This window comes from Lissotriton helveticus, chromosome 6 (assembly GCF_964261635.1).
Source record: "Lissotriton helveticus chromosome 6, aLisHel1.1, whole genome shotgun sequence".
Taxonomy (NCBI): domain Eukaryota; kingdom Metazoa; phylum Chordata; class Amphibia; order Caudata; family Salamandridae; genus Lissotriton; species Lissotriton helveticus.
This window is the reverse complement of record NC_136067.1, coordinates 1,558,528,869-1,558,541,846: the sequence shown is the minus strand read 5'-3', so window position 1 is coordinate 1,558,541,846 and position 12,978 is coordinate 1,558,528,869.

Below are 12,978 nucleotides of genomic sequence, written 5' to 3'. Positions count from 1 at the left end.
GTCAGTTTTCAGTTCTTGGGTAAAGGGGTATATTTTTGGGTTCAGGGTCAGTTTTCAGTTTTTGGGTAAAGGGGTATTTTTTGGGTTCAGGGTCAGTTTTGGTTTTTTGGGTAAAGGGGTATTTTTTAGGGTTGAGGGTCAGTTTAAAGTTCTTGGGTAAAGGGGTATTTTTAGGGTTCAGGGTCAGTTTTCAGTTCTTGGGTAAAGGGGTATATTTTTGGGTTCAGGGTCAGTTTTCAGTTTTTGGGTAAAGGGGTATTTTTAGGGTTCAGGGTCAGTTTTCAGTTCTTGGGTAAAGGGGTATTTTTAGGGTTCAGGGTCAGTTTTCAGTTCTTGGGTAAAGGGGTATATTTTTGGGTTCAGGGTCAGTTTTCAGTTTTTGGGTAAAGGGGTATTTTTAGGGTTCAGGGTCAGTTTTGTGTTTTTGGGTAAAGGGGTATTTTTAGGGTTTAGGGTCAGTTTTGGGTTTTTGGATAAAGGGGTATTTTTAGGGTTCAGGGTCAGTTTTGAGTTTTTGGGGTACAGGGATATTTTTAGGGTTCAGGGTCAGTATTGGGTTTTTGGGGTACAGGCGTACAGGGTAAATATAAAATAAATTTATATTAAATCAATGAAATGAATAAAAAAAAAATGTACATTAAATTATTAAGTTTTTAATTTATTTTAAATGTATATGTATTAGTTTTAATTTTTTAAATATGTTTTAATGTTTTTATTTAATATTTGTTAAATTTTATGTATTTTACAATTATTTTTACATTATTAATAATACTTTTAAAAATACGATATTTTTAAATTCAAAATTTTTGTACTACGATATTATTTCTTCTATATTTTTGTACTTACCTTTATGAAGATATGACTCCGATATTTTTGATTTAGATATTTTTGTGTCGATATTTTTGTATGTAGATATTTGGTCTGTCGATATTATGTCAGACATTCAACATAATATTAGTATTAGGAATATAAAGTGTGCAAAAAAATAATATAAATATTAAAAATAATTGAATAAATGTTAGTGACAAAAAGTTGCAAATTTTTCTGCTAAAAAATTAATTTAGTACTACTCTGCAAAAAATATAATAAAAATAAATGTAAATAAAATTAATAAAAAATATATAATTATTTGACAACATTTTATACAATAACATTATACTAAAGTAGCAATTCTGATTTATACATGGTCAGTGTCCAGCACCTTTCCTGATATTAGTTTGACTGGAGTAGGAATAGTAAATAATAATTGGTCAGTGTCCAGTACCTTCCTTGATATTAGCTTGACTGGAGTAGGAATAGTAATTAATAATTGTTCTGTGTCCAGCACCTTCCCTTATATTAGCTACACTGGAGTTGGAATAGGAATATAATTTTTTTCTGAGTCCAGCACCTTCCCTGATATTAGCTAGACCGGAGTTGGAATAGTAATAATCATTGGTCACTAACCAGCACCTTCCCTGATATTAGCTTGACTGGAGTAGGAATAGTAAATAATTATTGGTCAGTGTCCAGCACCTTCCATGATATTAGCTTGACTGGAGTAGCAATAGTAAATATTAATTGGTCAGTGTCCAGCACATTTGCATATAATTGTACATTACCGTGTTATTATATTACAAAATAATGCAAAATGGATGTTTTCACAAAACGTTATTAAAATTTTTAAATTTTTTTATGTGTACTACAATACAATCACAATCAAAAAGAACATAACATTTTTTTGAAATGTAGTATTTGCAGAATAACACATTATCATTTATGTACATGTTGTAAATTATCACACAAAATTATTTAACAACATTTTTTCTGTAAATAAAGATATTTATCATCATTAACTTTGAGTAACAAGTATTTATATTGAAATAAATAAAAAAACTGTTTTTTTTCAGCTTCTTCCATTTATATTTAATAATGTTAATATTATATATTAATATTATTAAATATTTATTTTTTAAATTTACATTTTTATAAAGTAACATGACAATTATTATATTTGCTCAAGATATGGAAATACAAATTAAGATATTTTTTGGTACATATTTCAGACAATGTTGTTTTTAAACGAAACATAAATATATTATGTTGTAAACTTTATAACTGTATAGGGGAAGAATATGTTTAATAATAATATCTGGTATTGGCAAAAGATTATTTATGCAATTATATACTTTTATAATACTTAGAAATTATTATAAAACATTTTGTAATAATTAATAAAAATAATAACAAATATATTTATTATTATTATTATTAATTACTAAACATATTCATTTATCTCTTCTTTTCTGAAAAACATACATTCAGAGAAATAAAAATACATTATTTCAGAGCATTGTTTATATATTAAATGGTTATAATTTTTTTATTAATAACAATAAATAAGTTATATTATTTATTATTATTAATTATTGCCATAAATAATTATAATGTTTAGTTATAAACAAACACAAAGTTATTCCAATAAATGTACACAATAAGACATTATTTACATATATTATTTCAAGGGTTACTTAATTTTTTAATATTATTAATATATAATAATTACTATATATTAATTAATATTAAATATATTTATATTTTTTAAACAGTTTAAATTATAATGAGTCTAGTGTATTAATTTGTTAAAATAACAATGTGTATGTATTATATTTTTTTACTATAACATTGTATTTTCTATGATACCTTTTCAAAAATGGTTTAAGGGGACTACTTTTTTACCGCGTAAGGTTATTGCGCTTCATTCAGGACTGGAGAAGCTCGCGGTTGGGAGTTGCTTCGCGTGGAGAGAGGTAAGGTTAATTTTACATACAATTTATAACTGAGTGGTAATGTTTGAGGGTATATTCGAACTGTGTAGTGTTTTTGTGTATATGTATGAATTGTTTATGTAGCGTTTAGGTGAAATGTCGTCGTTATAGGTGCGTCGTGTATGTTTTAGTTCTAGTGTTATTTTAAGTGTTAGGAAATGTCTTCTTACATGGTTAATGTTAATTGTGAGTGTATTTACAAATGTTATGGGCTATTTGTGGGTGGGTTTCGTTATTTATGTTTTTTTACAGGTTCCGGTTCCTCGCATGAAAACTACATGGAAGGAAGCGTGTTTTTTTCCGGAGAAACTAATGTATGACTTATTATGGTTATATTTTGACATGTATCTCCTATTTTTCGTGTTTGCCAGGAGCGGATTTTAAATTTTTTAAACATTTTTCGGGTTTTTGGAGGGTTTCGTATTGGATTGATACATTGATATGCGTGACCGTTTTTTAAAAGTTGTGTGTATATCACTTTAAATAATAAAGTGTCCACACTACTGTTTTCGGGATTTCCTGGAGCGTTTATTTCATTTTTACATAATTTTCGGGTTTTTGAGGGTTTCCCATATTGGAATTGTCCTACATTGCAATGGATTGTATGGATTGTATTTTGCTTCATTACGTCTTTTTCATCTACAAAAATTGTAACTATTTAAAGTACTTTTTTTACTGGGTGGGAAATGTCGATCTTCATGTAATGTGTATGTGTGATGTAATTATAAATATTGCATATTTGTTCAGAAATAATGTCCCAAATTTTGATAAGTTTCTTAAACAAATATGTATTATTTATAATTGTTTAGAAATGTTTATGATTTTTATATTTACCATTATTGTAAGAAGACATTAGTATATTTTGTAGACATTTTTATAGTAGGCTTTTAGCTATTATTGACAGGTATTCTAATCCTCTAGTTGTAGGATATAGTGTGACTTGACTTTGCAGTAGTCGGAACATTTGTTTAGTTTGTTTACTTAGTTTTGGACCAATTTGGGTCACAGATTGTTCCATTCTTAGTTCTTGATAGCTTTGTTCTTTTTTCAAAGCTTCTAGTAGGTTATGGAATGTGGGTTTGGCTCTGCTTGTGGTAGCTTGGAAAGCATTATGCCACCCTTCTACACTGTTGTTTGTTTTAGCCTCTTGGTTTAAAGTACTAAGATAGACATTCCACCAAGGGATTTGGAATTTGGGTTGGCGTCGATGTCCAGATCTGTGCAACCTTCCCACCCAAGTATCTTCGAAATAGTCCAGTAATGGGGTTAGTTTATCTTCATTCCTCTTGTAATATGTGCTGTCAATTAATAAATTATAGTGTTCCGCTACATCGGTAACAGGAACGTAGGCCAGTGCTATCAATTTTTTAATTTGATAGGCAAAGGTGCTATCTGTTGAGTATAGAATACTTAAAGTTGATTTCTGGAGATGTCTCCATATGCTCTGATTGAAATGATAGTAGCAACCCTGGATTGCTGTGTGGGGAAATGTTTTCAAAATGCTATTAATCATAGCTAATTCGAAATCAATAATTATTTTTTGTGGAAAATAATTATTGATTTCATTTTTGAGAACATTTAATATTTCTGTATAAGTGTTTTGCTGTTTGTTAGGTAGCAAACAGTAAATGAAAGGGATGTTATAGTTACGGTATAAACCGTGGATGGAATATAGTTGATAAAAAGGTTTTGGGCATGGTTTAAATGTTCCATCCATCATCCATTGGGGACACTGTTGGATTTTTCTTAAATTACTTGCAGTTGCAAACATTATGATTCTGTTTGTACTGCTTTCATTGTCAAAAAGGATAAATTTGTCTTTATTGTGTGTGATGCACATTTCTGGTGAAATAATAATTTCCTCAAAAGTAGTAGGGTTGGGTTGGGTTGTGGTAGTGAGTCTTTTAGTGTATGCAATTGTGCGTTTAAGGGAGTCAATAGAGGGTAGTTGACCTGAAGCATGGGCTGGGAATTTTAACAGGTCTTATTTAAGGATTTGTGTTGTTGGTTTATCACTTTGTGTGCTAGCAGTTTTTATACTTTCTAAAGCATCTCTTATTTCAATTTCTGTGACATTGGGGGGATGATTGTGTTCCCTGGTAAATAACACATTAGTTTCCTCAGTAGTAGCCCTTCCATAACATTTGTTTGAGTAATATTTGGTACATTTCCAGAAAACTTTTCTACCACTTTGTCTTTCCTGATTATAAACATAACCCATATAACATAACAGTAATTTATTTTTCTGTGAAATCACAAATTCTGCACCTGTCATTTTGTTTTACTTGTTCTAGGAAAGAGTAGAAAGAAACAAAATCAAAAAACATATATTTCACTTTGTGGTGCAAACATAATTAATGATGTATTTATACTTACAGTTACTAAAAGTAGTAATCACAAATGCAGAACTGTATTTTGAAGGATTTTCTTGTATGTATTTCTTTATTTACTGTTGGTATGAAAATATAGAAATGCTAAGTTAATGTTTACACATAACAAACGTTTTTCCTAGGAAAAAGCAGTTTTCTATTTTGCTTAGTAGTACATTTGATGTAAACATTACATATACTTACTTGTTTAAATAGTTGAGTTGTAGTATTTGGTGGAGTACATCAAGGTAGTAAAGTTCAGATCTGTAGAGAAGATAGAATAAATAAATGTAAAATATTATAAATAATATTTGGAACCATTGGGAAATTGGAAATATTTAAAAGTATACAAACTTCTAAATAAGTAGTTTTGTTTGCTGTAGGTAGAATAGATGTATGATGTATTCAGAATATCTGTAGAGGAAATATAAAATAAATAACATGGTGTTAAGAACATAGTTTTCATTTTTTTCGGACGTTTTAGACAAATTACAAGTATACTTACATTTTTTACAAGGGTAGTCTTGTCTTTTGGTATAGTTGATGTTGGATGTTTTTATTGGATCTGTAGGGAAGATGTAATATGCAAGATATGTTGTTTAGAAAATAGCATTTTTAATATTGTGTGTTTACTAACAAAAACATATATACTTACATGTTTAGTTAGTGTAGTTTTATACATTTGTAGTGCTGAAATAGGAAAATCTCAGAATATCTGTGAATAAAATGTTTAAAATAAAGAATGAATCTTGTGAAATAGTGTTTAAAAACAGCAGTTGGTGTATAACAGAGCATTAATATATACTTACTATCTGATTTTCCAGGTGAAGAAATAGGAGCATGTATTAGGAATTTATTTGGAGTAGTTTCTATCAGAAATGTAGGAGGAGATAAAAATTAAATAAGTGCAAGAGTTAGGAGATATAAGTAAAATAGTAGACTACTAATTTAGATTTATAAATAATGCACTGTAACTTACTTGAATAATTAGCTAGTGAGCTGGATCTTTAAAGATGTTTGTTCAGGAACAAAATCTTCAGAGTGTTAGCATCTTCTTTCTATAGAGTTAGCAGCAACAAATGGTAGAATGCATGTATCCCTTTTATAGTATGTGTATTTTGTGTGCTTTGATTTGATTGGTTGTAGGATGAAATGAAGCATTGTATAGGCTAGTTTGAATTTTTTTTTTGTTAATTGGTGTGTTTGTTGATGTGAGAATGGTGGTATGTCGTGATTTCCGCATTAAAGCAGGTTAGTTGTTAAATAAAATAGATGTGTAAGTGAAAAAAAATAATGAAAATGTTAGTTAAATGTAAAGAATATTTTTCAAATGATAGAACGCATTTAATAGAATGTATAGCAAATGTAGATAAATAGGAATGTTATAAAAGTAACAGGTATTATATGTAAAATGTTTTTTGTATAGAGCAATGACTTTTATTGACGATTAATATGGTATTTTAGACATGAAAGGGTACAAAAAAGAACTCGATATTTTATTTGAAACGATATTTTTGTACTCTATATTTTAGTAGTCGATATTTTTGTAGTGTTAATGGTAATTTCATGAAAAACGATATATTTGTAGTCGATATTTATTAAGGCGATATTTATGTACTCGATATTCTAAAGAGTCGATATTTTTGACTCGATATTTTTGTAGTTGGTCTAATAAGTATACAAAGTCGATATTTTTGTCGTCGATAATTTTTCAACGATATTTTAGCAAGTCGATAATGTGACCGTCGATAATATTTCAGTGATCCGATGCAGACGTCGGATGGCATTGTACACTGTAGGTGCGTTGTCTGGGATGTACACGCAGCAGCTGGAGCTGATCAATTTACATACACCACCACGATCAGCAAGGATGACGTCGAGGACCATGCGGTTTTGGAGCGTTATAAGGCGGTCCGCCTGCAGCTCTGCAGTGATATTGGAGAGGGCACCAGCTGTTACTGTGATGGTGGCCTCAAGGACCCTGGTCAGTCCTCGTACAGCCCGACTGTTTGCCATGGGGCCCCAGAATGGAAGAAAACCTTTAAGAAAGTCCCTGGCTTCCTGGCCCGCTGTATACTCGGCTGATATGACGCCCCTACGTGAGTGGCGCAGGGCGCCCTTCATTGACTGGTGGTAACCTCCATGGGTAGAGTATGTTGGTGGAAGGAGGAAGGCCAGATAGCAGGTACCAGACCAGTAACAGGGGAACAAAGTGTAGGCGGCAGTGCCACAGATGAAATAGGTGTTGGGGGATGCCACCAGCTTTGGAGGAGATGTAGAATTCAAAGCTTTTGTGATATCACACATACTGGTACCAACTTTCTTAGTCCCTAGGCCATGGATGCAGACACGGCCTTGCACATTTATGACAGTCACAGTGTCTCGTTCATCAGGCAGTTTCCTTCTTGTGCGGAATCTGGAAAATGTTCGTCGAGTGGTTGGGTTGAATAATACCATTTCACTGAGTTCATCTGGTGGTAGTAGCAATGTGGACGAGCTGGTCGGGCAAAAAGGAGCATTGGCTTTGCCAGATCTGTTCCGCCAGAAGTCATCCCGAAATGTCCCAAGGATAGAATTGGCAGTACCATTGACAGTGTAGGCCTCCTGCATCAGCATCCACCATGCAAGTCAAGACCTAGTGATAGAGAAGGGTTAAGGAAAGAATGGAACAGGGTGTATCATGGAATGCGGCATCAGTCCACAAACCCAGCAGTTGGAAGTGTTCATGATCAGCTGATGATGATGCAACATTTGGATGAAGGTGTTGTTGAAGAATTCTGCACGGCCGGGTAATTCGTGGGCTGGTAGTGTGTAATACTGGTGTTATGCAGGACTCGGGGTAGGAGTTGGTGAGGTAACAGGATGGTAGATTAGTAACAGCCAACGAAGGATAGACAGGATGAGGGAGACAAACAGCGTCACCACGGTGGCTATGAAGCATTTACTATGTCGGAGACTGACATCTTGTTTCTGGATTCGGGCGTTTTGGACGGCTGCCATTGTGCTAAGCCAGGGACCTCTAGCGGCTGTCTGTGAATGGTGGTTGCTTCACTGCGCGCAGGTGCTATGGCATACCTTAGTCTGACACACCAGCACTACTCTTATCTGGGAAGATCACAGCCCTACAGCCTATCGGCACTTGGCGAAGTCAAGGGCAAGCCTTCCTTCAGGGGCGCAAGTTATATCGGTCGGAAGTAGGAACAGTATGGTCGGGAAACAATTGTTCTTGGTGTTGAGCAGAGTTAGGGGAAGGTTCCACACTTCCTTTCAGTATGTTGTCACTCTCTGCTTCCGTAGATGTAGAATGCAGTCTGGCATCGCTGAATGGGACAAACGTCGGAACTGTTTCTGTTTCTGAGTCTCCTTGTCCTTCCCTCACCCACTGATCATAGAGGAGGGGCAGAGGCACATGCCGGCAGTGAGACGAATGAACCCAATTCTTCCGACCTTCTACTTTCACAGCGGTTCGGGTGGCCTGTAACATCTGACGGGGCTGTGTCCAGCGGGGCTCAAGGCTCTTAGTCTGTTGAAAGTTCCGGATCAGGACATATTCTCTAGGTTGGATAACGTGTCCTGGGCCCTCGCTTTTGTCAGGTATGGCCTCGTGCACCTGGTGATAAAGAGTATGAAATGTATTAGTTAGACTGTACAGATAATCAGTTAATACAGGGTATGCAACATCAGACAGTTTCTTAGGCCGTGGGACACCCCAGACATTGGCAGGCCTCCCGAACACGATCTCGTGGGGGGATAGCCCTATCCGGGTGTGTCCCATTGTTGTTGTAGACAGTAGGGCTAGGGTCAGAGCATCAACCCAAGTGACACCTATCTCGTCTACTATTTTGGCCATTTTAGTTTTTAGGATGCCATTGTATACCTCTACTAGACCTGCATGAAATTTTAGTTTTATACCCAATGCTGTACAGACATATTCCATAATTTGGGCTGTAAAGTGGGTCCCGTTGTCACTCCAGACCAAGCGAGGCAAACCGAATCGTGGGAGGTATTCTTTTAATAGCACTTTGGCTGTAGTGATAGTGGTGCAGTCTTTGACGGGGTAGGCCTCCACCCATTGGCTGATGGTACAGACCACCACCAGGACATATTTTAGATAGTTACATCTGTCCATCTGGATATAATCCATTTGGAGGACTTCAAGAGGGAAGGTAGGAGGAGAGAATCCTCCTTTAGGAGTAACTGTGCCTTTTCCTGGGTTATACATTAGGCAAATCATGCATGTTTTAACCAGCTTTTCAGCATATGCTGGTATCTTAGAGTTGTACCACGAAGGTTCCAACAGCTTGCATATCCATTTTGCACTAATGTGAGCAGGACCATGGGCCATCGTAACTACTGGTGGCACGTGACGGTCAGGTAACATCCATTCTCTTTCCATAGTCGTATGGACCCAGCAACCATCAATTCCCTCCTTTGCTAATTGCTCCTTCCACACCCTAAGTTCCTCAGGAGTAGCATGGGACTGAATATCCATCACGCTTTGTACTGTGTTTTCAACCATGCCCTCATCTGTCACCCACCTAGCGGGACATCCTACATACATTCCTACTCTTTTCCTAAGAGCTGTTTGTCTGGCCGTCTGGTTAGCCAGGGCATTGCCTTTCCCAACATCATCTGTCACTATCTTATGGGACTTACAGTTTATAATGGCCACCTTTCTGGGGAGTGTCAGGGAGTCTAACAGTCTGTGAATTAGGGGGCCATGTTGTATCTTGGTCCCATGGGAAGTAAGGAAATTCCTTTCTTTCTACAATCTCCCGAAGTTGTGGGCCACCCCAAAGGCATACTGACTGTCAGTATAGATATTTACTGTTATTCCCTTGCTTATCTCACAGACTCTAGTGAGGGCCACTAATTCTGCTGCCTGAGCAGAGCACTGCGGAATCTGAGCTGTTTCTACTACTTGCCCCAATGTCGTGAGGGCGTAGGCAGCTGAGGTGTTACCATCTGGCCCTCTGAGACATGATCCGTCCACATACAGTGTACCTTTTGTTTCTGCTATCGGGGTATCCTGTAAGTCAACCCGTCCCTTTGTCTCCTCCTCTGTCCTTAATATGCAGTCATGTGGGTCTAAGCGGGCATCCTGAGTATCCAGTGGGAGTAATGTGGCGGGGTTCAGTACAGTGCATCTTGTGATGTTGATGTGGCTGGCAAAGAGTGTAAGTTCATATCCTGTGAGTCGTGCGCTAGTGAGGTACTGTGTCTTGGTGTTATTAAGGAGGGTATCTACAGAATGGAGAAACCACCGCAATGGAGCGCACACCGCTAGCCCCTCCTCCGGATCGCCCCTCGGGATTCTGGTACTTGTAGTTCAATAGTGGATCACCCAGGTGGGTGCAAATCGGTACTTGTTGGACTGATGAATCTCTAGACCCGATACATGTCCCGGGTTTTTGGGTATCGCCCGAGACATGGCTCGGGTTTCGGGATAACTTCCGTCATCAGTAGAGAAATGGTTCGGGGTGGAGGAGAAGGCCGCCAAACAACCGTCAATGGCCTCGATGCCCGAACCGGCACGCAGGGCAGCATCCAGGAGCCCGTCGGCTCAAAGCTCAAGGAAGCCAATTAATAGAAACCACCGCAATGGAGCGCACACCTCTAGCCCCTCCTCCGGATCGTCCCTCGGGATTCTGGTACTTGTAGTTCAATAGTGGATCACCCAGGTGGGTGCAAGTCGGTACTTGTTGGACTGATGAATCTCTAGACCCGATACATGTCCCGGGTTTTTGGGTATCGCCCGAGACATGGCTCGGGTTTCGGGATAACTTCCCCCGTCAGTAGAGAAAATGGTTTAGGGGTGGAGGAGAAGGCCGCCAAACAACAGTCAATGGCCTCGATGCCCGAACCGGCACGCAGGGCAGCATCCAGGAGCCGTCGGCTCAAAGCTCAAGGGAGCCAATTAGTAAAGACCACCGCAATAGAGCGCACACCGCTAGCCCCTCCTCCGGATCGCCCCTCAGGATTCTGGTACTTGTAGTTCAGTAGTGGATCACCCAGGTGGGTGCAAGTCGGTACTTGTTGGACTGATGAATCTCTAGACCCGATACATGTCCCGGGTTTTTGGGTATCGCCCGAGACATGGCTCGGGTTTCGGGATAACTTCCCTCATCAGTAGAGAAAATGGTTTAGGGGTGGAGGAGAAGGCCGCCAAGCAACAGTCAATGGCCTCGATGCCCGAACCGGCACGCAGGGCAGCATCCAGGAGCCCGTCGGCTCAAAGCTCAAGGGAGCCAATTAGTAAAGACCACCGCAATGGAGCGCACACCGCTAGCCCCTCCTCCGGATCGCCCCTCGGGATTCTGGTACTTGTAGTTCAGTAGTGGATCACCCAGGTGGGTGCAAGTCGGTACTTGTTGGACTGATGAATCTCTAAATCAGGAGGAGGGGCTAGCGGTGTGCGCTCCATTGCGGTGGTTTCTATTAATTGGCTCCCTTGAGCTTTGAGCCGACGGGCTCCTGGATGCTGCCCTGCGTGCCGGTTCGGGCATCGAGGCCATTGACGGTTGTTTGGCGGCCTTCTCCTCCACCCCTAAACCATTTTCTCTACTGATGAGGGAAGTTATCCCGAAACCCGAGCCATGTCTCGGGCGATACCCAAAAACCCGGGACATGTATCGGGTCTAGAGATTCATCAGTCCAACAAGTACCGACTTGCACCCACCTGGGTGATCCACTACTGAACTACAAGTACCAGAATCCCGTGGGGCGATCCGGACGAGGGGCTAGCGGTGTGTGCTCCATTGCGGTGGTCTTTACTAATTGGCTCCCTTGAGCTTTGAGCCGACGGGCTCCTGGATGCTGCCCTGCGTGCCGGTTCGGGCATCGAGGCCATTGACTGTTGTTTGGCGGCCTTCTCCTCCACCCCTAAACCATTTTCCCTACTGATGAGGGAAGTTATCCCAAAACCCGAGCCATGTCTCGGGCGATACCCAAAAACCCGGGACATGTATCGGGTCTAGAGATTCATCAGTCCAACAAGTACCGACTTGCACCCACCTGGGTGGTCCACTACTGAACTACAAGTACCAGAATCCCGAGGGGCGATCCGGAGGAGGGGCTAGCGGTGTGCGCTCCATTGCGGTGGTCTTTATCTACAGAATGGAGGACCATCAGAGTCAGGGGGGAGTTCATGACGATTCCCGCACTCTGATGGACCACGAGGGCGGCCGCAATGGTTGCCCGTAGGCATCCTGGGAGAGCCCTTGCAACAGGATCTAAGGTGGCTGAAAAATAGGCACATGGCCGTTGGTGACCTCCAAACATCTGGGTCAAGACAGCGCCTGCACAGCCATCTGTCTCATGTACAAAAAGAAAAAATTGTTTGCTATAGTCAGGAGTACCGAGGACTGGAGCAGTACACAGGGCCCTCTTCAAATCTTGGAAGGCCTGCGCATGCTCTGTAGTCCATGGAAAGGAACTGTCTGATATGTCCTCAGTGGTGAGGGCAAGAAGAGGTTTGACCATGGCCGAAAAATTGGAAATCCACTGTCTACGGTATGAGGTTAGGCCTATGAAGGCTCGCACCTGCTTTTGTGTCCGTGGGGCCGTCATAGCATTCATAATAATAATAATAATATGAAATTTTTAAAGCGCCTGGTTACACTAAGGCCAGTGTGTCCCCGCACTATGGTACAGCTAGCAATAGTTATGAGTTCCAAGTAACTCTATCTAATAATGGTTATATGGTCAGCGGTGAGCTGCCTTCCCTCCTTCGAGAGGAGATGACCTAAATAGGTCACCTTCTTTTGACAAAATTGAAGCTTTTTCAAAGAGACTTTGTGATT